The 7661-nt window shown below is 50.3% G+C and overlaps 1 long non-coding RNA gene across 2 annotated transcripts; it reads left to right on the top strand.

Annotated features, from left to right (window-relative positions):
- Positions 1 to 820: 820 nt before the first annotated feature.
- Positions 821 to 7436, top strand: LOC111557855. Of its 2 annotated transcripts, none has more exons than XR_002738243.2 (3): positions 821 to 990; positions 2396 to 2469; positions 7065 to 7436. It is a non-coding gene; the product is annotated as an uncharacterized LOC111557855 (long non-coding RNA). The 2 variants fall into 2 exon arrangements; XR_002738242.2 differs by having other exon boundaries at positions 2342 to 2469.
- The last annotated feature ends 225 nt before the right edge of the window (positions 7437 to 7661 follow it).

The raw sequence follows: 7661 nt of genomic DNA, 5'->3' as shown, positions 1-7661 counted from the left end.
TACTCACTTGCTGTGTGATCTCGAGCCCTTTCCTTAACCTCTCTGGGCCTCAGTTCCATCAGTTATACTAAAAACAATACATTTGCTATTCTACCTAGTCAACATTAGAAGAAGCCTCAGAAAGAGTCTACTCTAACCCCCTAATTTGACAGACAGGAACTCACTAATTTATTTGCATGAAATCCTAGACACGTGTGAGAAAATAGTGATAATAGCTTGTACATCCTGGTGTCTAAGAATCAAGTTACATGAAGTTAGCCAACCACACACTGCTTCCTAAGAGTCCAGAGGCTGGGGACGGTTTTAGTAGCATCCATCTTGGGGTCAACTGGATGCTTGAAGAGGGAAAATGCTCTCAACTCCTTTGTCAAAAGAGTTACAGCAACAGATGTCCTGGAGGGAGACTCCCAGAACACAGAATGGGAGCGCGCCCATGCAGAACAGAGGCCTGAGCCCCCGGGGAGTTCTGACACCCAGGCCTGCACACTGAGCTCCAGGGAGAGGCCAGGAGGAAGGCCGTGTCCCGGGGCTGGAGCACGTGCTGGGAGGAAAGGCAGATTAGCGGGCTCTGGAGATCCATCCCAAACGCCCGGAACCCATTGCTGGAGCAGAGCACGGGGCTCCAGAGACATACTGAGCAGGAGATGGGGGGGGGGGGGGGGGGGGCTTTGTTTTATTTTTGGATTTTGCCGAATCCAAAGAATTTGGGAAACTGTGGGAACCGTCGTGTTAAACGCAGCCTCTGCCAGGTTGGCGCAGGCCTGTTTCTAAGTAATTCAATCTGAGGCAGGGAGGAGCTGTAAGTGTGCATGCACGCACACACTCGCGCGCTCACGCACGCCCCGCCTGCAGGGGCCAGCGGCGGCAGGAGGCCCGATCTTCCCATGTTGATTCCTGAGAGAGTGGCCAAGGCACATGGGCTCGTGGCCAGGATTCATTCATCCATTCACTCCGGCATTTACTGAGCGCCTACAATGCGACAGGCACGTGGTAAGCTACGGGATGCGCCCGGGAGCCCAGAGAGGGGGCCCCTCCCTTCACCAGTCCTCGCATTCCAGGGCTCCGGGGCGATAGGACTGCAGCTTCTTCCCCCCACCCTCTCTTCCCCTGGCCTAAGCAAGTGGAGAAGGGGGTGGGGTGAGGCAGAGACTGTTAGGGAAGAAGAGTAAGGGGTAAGGAGACAGGGACAGACACTGCCAGCAGCTCACCCAACAGCCACGCTTACTTCCCACTTTTGTTCTTGTTCAGGAAGTTGTCAGGGTTCCCTTGATCTTGGGGAGGGGAAGACCTTCCCCAGTCCCAGGGGATACATCATTACAGGTGGAAACCAGCCGTGGTCAGCTCATTCCCCTGGGCCACAGAAGGGCCTGAGGGTACAGACATGTGACCCAATTCTGGCTTAGTAGCTGCAAGAACTCTCCTGGGGAGGACTTGCTTTCCCAAAGAAAAAACACAGAGCCCCCTCCCCCTTCTTACCAGCACGTGAATAAATGTGCCTGGAGGCGGTGTAGACACTTTGAAAACCATAAGGCAACGCGTCCAGAAGCTAAGATGGCAGGACTGAGAGAAGAGGCCAGCAGTTGCCATCATGAGCCACCCCCCCCCCCCCCCCGGCTGGGCCGCTGACCTCTGGACGCTCACTGGGCGAGACTGAAAAATACCAAAAAACCCTATTTGGTGAAGTTGGGGTTTTCTGTTGTTTTTTGGTTTTGTTGGTTTTATTTATTTACTTGTTTATTTAGTTAGTTAGCTTATTTTGAGAGAAAGAGAGAAAGCAGTGTGGGAGGGGGCAGAGAGAGAGGGGAAAGAGAGAGAATCCCAAGCAGTCTCCACACCGCCAGCGTGGAGGCCGATGCCGGCCCCAGCCCACCAACCATGGGGTCATGACCTGAGCCCAAGTCAGACGCCTAACCGACTGAATCATCCAGGCGCCCCGTGAAGTTGCGTTTTTTTTTTTTAATTGGGTTTCCTGTTGCTAGCAGCTCAGGCCATTCCAAAATGGTCTGAGAGGCCATGTTACAAATATCATCGTGAGAAAGCCAGGCTGTGGAGGGGAGGTGGATCCCAGTCTCAGGAACGGCCACTGGAAAGAGCCAGGAAGAAGAGCTCTTTTTTAAATAAGATCTCCGGGGCATCTGGGTGGCTCAGTTGGTTGAGCATCAGACTTCAGCTCAGGTCATGATCTCACGGTCTGTGAGTTCGAGCCCCACGTCGGGCTCTGTGCTCAGCTCAGGGCCTGGAGCCTGCTTCGGATTCTGTGTTTCTCCCCCTCTCTGCCCCTCCCCCACTCATGCTCTGTCTCTCTTGCTCTCAAAAATAAACATTAAAAAAATTTTTCAAGTCAGATCTCCTGGGCAGCCTGTGTGCATGGTGGATGACTACCTCTCCTCCCCAGGGGCTCGAACACCAAAACTCCCTTCTGAAGAGGGCTTTCTGGATCATCCCAACCCCAATTTCTTGATCTTCAACGTAAGTTGGTATTCTCATGGCACTAAAGGAACCAGTAAAGACTTTCAAATCCGGTGTCTGTGTGTGTGTGTGTGTGTGTGTGTGTGTGTGTGTGAGAGAGAGAGAGAGAGAGAGAGGAAGAGAGAGACAGAGAAACAAAGTTCCTATGTTAAAGTTGCTGTCCCTTTACGTCTGGTAAGAGGGACATTCCTCTGCCTAAGCTTGAATCTGGCTACTCCCTAACTGTGTGCCATTAAGCTACATAACCAGCGTATGCCTCACTTTTCTCATCTGTAAAGTGGGATTATTAAGATAGCCTCTACTTCATAGGGCCATTTTGAGTATTTAAATCAATTCATTTAAAACTCCTAGAATAAGCACCAAGCACATGGTAAATTCCTCAAGAAATATTAGCTAATATTTTAATACTGTGACTGATTCTGAAATGCATGTGATTCCACATTTTTAACATCTCTGTTACATCTGCATGAAATCACGATGTGTCTTTCAGAGGATGGTGTGTCATAAGTGATTGGAAGCATTTTTTCTTTCTCGATGATACACTGACTAATCTTTCTTTTACAATCTGCAACACCTCAGATGCAATTAAATGTGAAATTATCATTGTTTTTGGAGCAGATCACTTTGTTGTAAAAAGGACGGCTTGCACAGTCCCACTGGCATAAAGATATGTAAAGCAAGCAGGCACTTCATTGTCACAGAGGTGGGAGTTTTGGAGGCTTGTCCCAGGCCACCTGCCCAATATCCTTTGTGCGACTCAAGTCTTCTGGTGAAGGGATGGGCAGATCTACGCAGGGGACAAGCAGATCCAGATGGAGATTGGTGGGGCTTTTTGGACTCAAAGTTATGCAAACCTCTGAAGCACTGAGATGGTACGATGCGGTCATCTAAACAGAAAAGACATGGAGGGCCGACCAAGAAGGAGTTCTCCAATGGGACAGCAGGGTCGTGACCACAGCGAGAGTGAGAGCTGACCCTGACAAGGGAAGACAAGTTTCTCCAGCCCCTCATTTGGCACAGGTGGATGTAGGGAGGCCCGGGCCTTCGCCACCTCCGGGAGGTGCACCTGCACCCCAGAGATCCCCAGTGCGGCTGGGGCTGATGCAAGTAAGCGTTTCGGGAATCACAGCTTATTGTGGGAAGGTAGACACAGGAAAGAGAGAAGGCCATCCCTCCAATGGAGACGCAGGGGCTACAGTCAGTTTCGATTCAAGTAACAATAGAAGCAGGGCCTTCTTTTTGGCTCAAGCAGGTGACGCAAATCCTAGGAGCAAAATTGTTAGTAATTATATATGACATGATTACTAGCAGCAGCCAACAGGCATCAAGTGCCTACTACATGTGAAGCGCTGGACTGTGCACCATGGATACATGGTGGCGCTTACGCAGCTGGGAGGTGGCAGCAATGACTCATTTGACAGGCAAGGGAATGAGACTAGAGAGGTCAGTTAACTTTTCTACAGTCACAGAGCTGGCACGCAGCAGAGTTCAGGTTCAAAGTCAACTTGTCTGACTCCAGAGCCTGGGTTAACCACCATTCATGGTAGGAAGTGGAGTTGTTTCTTCTAATGGCAGTGTTCCAGTTGGTTCCTAACTGCAAGGTCTGCATGGGCGTGCCTTCTCTCTCTGCCAGCAGGAACCCCATCACTGCTCTTTAGCTCAGTACACCTGATCAAGGGCTCACGTGGACCATGGGATCTGCCTCCGTGGCCCCTCCCATGGTCCCCCCTCACAGCTTTTTCGTCAGCTCAGACTGCTTCACTGTTCTTGGACACCATAGTATTTCCTCCTAGTTGGGCAGTATGGGAAGTCCAAGACCAAGGTGTCCACAGGGTTATTTCTGGTGAGGACTCTCTTCCTGGTTTGCAGAGGCTGCCTTCTCATTGTTTTCTCACATGATAATGAGGGAGGGAGAGAGAGGAGAGAGAGAGAGAGAGAGAGAGAGAGAACGCTTTCTCTACTTACAAGGTCAGATTACGTACACTATCTTATTAACCTTCACAGTAGTCCAGTACAATGGACATGATTATCCCCTGGTACAGATGAGGAAACTGAGGCTCAGAGATAAGGTACCTGACTCAAGCTCACAGAGTTAGATGGTGGGCGGAGCCAGAGCTTAAACCCAAGCTCGGACCCAAGTCCATGCTTCTTAGGGTTCACTATGCTCTGTTGGCACCCTGGTGGGGCCCAGGTGGCAGTGCCTCCATGATGATGAGCCAAGGTTTAGAGCCAAATCAAGGTCCTGGACTCAGGAGCAGCCCTGAGGACCAAGGGGCTGTCGGGAGGGACAGAATGCAGAAAGGAAAGAGAGAAAGGAGACAAATCTTGATGACTTCCCACCATTGTCACTGTCTCACTTGGGGAGTTCAGTTGTGCCCTTTTTACCTAGGGCACCAGGGCCATTTTTTCCCCCCTTTACCTTCAAGCTCTTCATCTACAGGTAGACTAAGCCTTGCAGACAAGTACCGACCCTGCCAGCCCACCCTCCCCTTGGGCTGTGGAGGAAATGAACTTGTTGCTCCAGAGTCCTCACCCGGTGGAATCACCGTGCAGCCCGGAGGCACTGGGCTGAGGGTCAGGCTGATAACGCTGTTGTCTGGAGCCCTGAGCGAGGCAAAAAAGAAGCCAGCCTACAGGAGAAAGGTGAAGGCGCTGGCCCTGGCCCAAGAATGACGGAGGCCCCTGGCTCCTGCTGCCCCGTCTCTGTTTCCCTGGCTGAGGAACAATAAGGAGGCGCTGTCAGGAAGTGACATTAAAACGCCATTCCCCATATACCTCCTTCAGCCCCTGGCAAGAGGAGGTTCCCGGAGGGAATATTTTTAGTTTGACAAATGAAAGCCTGGGACCGAGGACAGGAGGGATTAAGGGAGCTCTTCTCTGACACTCCTGGAGACGGGGAGATGATGAGTCAGATACAGAGGGCTTAGGCACGACTTCTCAAGACATTCCTCAAGCATGAGCACAAGCCGGCAGCTTGAATTCCTCCTGCCGGCAGCCAGCCTGCACTCGGGGAGGAGGGGCCGCCAGGGAGCAGAGCCTCTCCTCCCGCTTCCCTTCCCCGGGCACATTGTTGGACAGCAGCTTCGGAGATCAAAGCCGCCGCCTGTGCTGCTTTCCGGAATCGGGAGTCAGGAGACCTGGATTCGAATCCAGGCTTCCCCACTGGCTGGCTAGGATGGGGGGGGGGGGGGGGGAAATGTCCTCATTTCTCCTTCTATGCTTCAGTTTCCTCGTCTGCAAATCGGAAGTGTTGTAATGCCTCAGAATGATTATTATAAGGCAGGACCTTTGAAAACAAGCACTGAGAATGTATGGTGCTGGAGAGACCTGGTTTTCCTGTATTACTCCTAGCAACCCATATGCAGATGCAATCGAAACCTCCCATCGTCAAACAGACCAACCACTCATCAAGTGTTGTGCTTCCTAAGCCAGCCTTGTGCTAACTCTCCCTTGTTTAACCTTCTTGACACTCCCAGGGGCAGAGCTCATCACCTGCGTTTTATAGATAAGGAAACTGAGGCTCAGAAAGGTGGTGTGGCTTCCTAAGGTCACAGAGCTAACCAGGGGTAGATTGGCATTAGAATCTGACACTCCTGGACTCTGCAGCCCAGGTCCCAAATCCCTGCTCCAGTGACACCCTGGCTGGGCCTGTATCTGGCGGAAGAACATGTCTTATCAGAAGCCACAAGTGACGGTAAGATCAAGGCAGTGCTCCAGGCCAGGCGCCAATCAGGGAGCCAGAAGGGAGGAACAGGCTGCCAGCAGGAGGAGAAGGGCCAGAGGAGACAGAGACTGGAGTCCAGGGCTGGGGCTCAGACGCCAAGCACAGGTTGGAGGAGCAGAGCAGCCACCAGGCTAGAGCCCAGGCCCCTGGCATCTGTCCACAGTGGTCTCCAGAGCACTGGTGGTCATGCGCTGGGAGGTCAGGTGCACTGAAAAGTCAGAATCTGCTCATTTAGTTGGAAAAGGGAATGAGGCCGCCGATGGTCGGTAGAGAGGCATATTTCTCACTTTCCAAACAGCTGGCTTGGGTGGGTGCTCCCGGGACTCAGCGCCCAGTCACTAAGTGAATTCCACCCGAGGTATGTAGAGCCATGATGAGCAACCCACCGGCAGGCCCACGTTGCCCATGCACTTGAATTTCATTGGCCCACGATGGAATTTCAGGATGAATAGTAAAAGGCCATCATCGATGAGTGCTGCTTCTCAAAAATGCCAAGAGTGATCATTCCATTGCTAAAATCAGTATTTTTTCACTTATTAGCATCTTCCTTTTAAGCAGGTGATCTAAGTCCTGAGAATTCACTGTTTATCCTCTCATGGACTATAATAGGGCTATTTTTTAATGTTTTTTTATCTTAGAGAGAGAGAGAGAGAGACAGACAGACAGAGCATGAACGGGGGAGGGGCAGAGAGAGAAGGAGACACAGAATCTGAAGCAGGCTCCAGGCTCTGAACTGTCAGCCCAGAGCCCCACGCAGAGAGGCCCAACCAATTGAGCCACCCACGCTCCCCTGAGAGCTATTTTCTTTAAAACAGAAAACACAAGGTGGCCCATAAGTTTGGTTATTTGTTTTTCTTTAATGTGCCCTCAGGAATCAAGGAAAGAGAGAATGAGGAAGGAACAACAGAGACAGAGAGGCCACCGCTCACACCACAAACTCACGGGAAGGATTCCGCACTGCCAGTGACACCAAGCCAAGGTTCAAGAGACTTCTAGCGGCACCTCTCTTGGCGCCCTGGCTGATACACCAGGCAATCAACCATGTCTCCATTTTTGCATTAGCCACTGAAAATGCTCAGAACTGATTTTGCATCTTTCCTACGAGCCACAGGACCTTTGGCCAAGTCACTTAAACTCCATGAGCCTAAATCTCCGGGTGGGGTTAATTACCACCTGTCTCTTAGGGTAGCTGTGGAAATAAAATGAAAGATTATGATATAATTTATTAAGCATATATATTAATTATTGAGTACCTATTATGTGCCCGGCACATGCCTTATTTATTTATTTATTTATTTATTTATTTAATATGTTTATAAATATTTTATATATACTTCATATATACTTATGTATTTATATCATTCCATATATATGTTTTATATTTATGTATTTTTACATATAACATATATATGTGTGTGTTAGAGAGTTGTTTGTGGGAAGGAGTTGTAATTCACCTCAATATCATGGA

The sequence above is a fragment of the Felis catus genome, chromosome E1, assembly GCF_018350175.1.
Source record: "Felis catus isolate Fca126 chromosome E1, F.catus_Fca126_mat1.0, whole genome shotgun sequence".
Taxonomy (NCBI): Eukaryota; Metazoa; Chordata; class Mammalia; order Carnivora; family Felidae; genus Felis; species Felis catus.
This window is presented reverse-complemented; position numbering and strand designations above follow the sequence as displayed.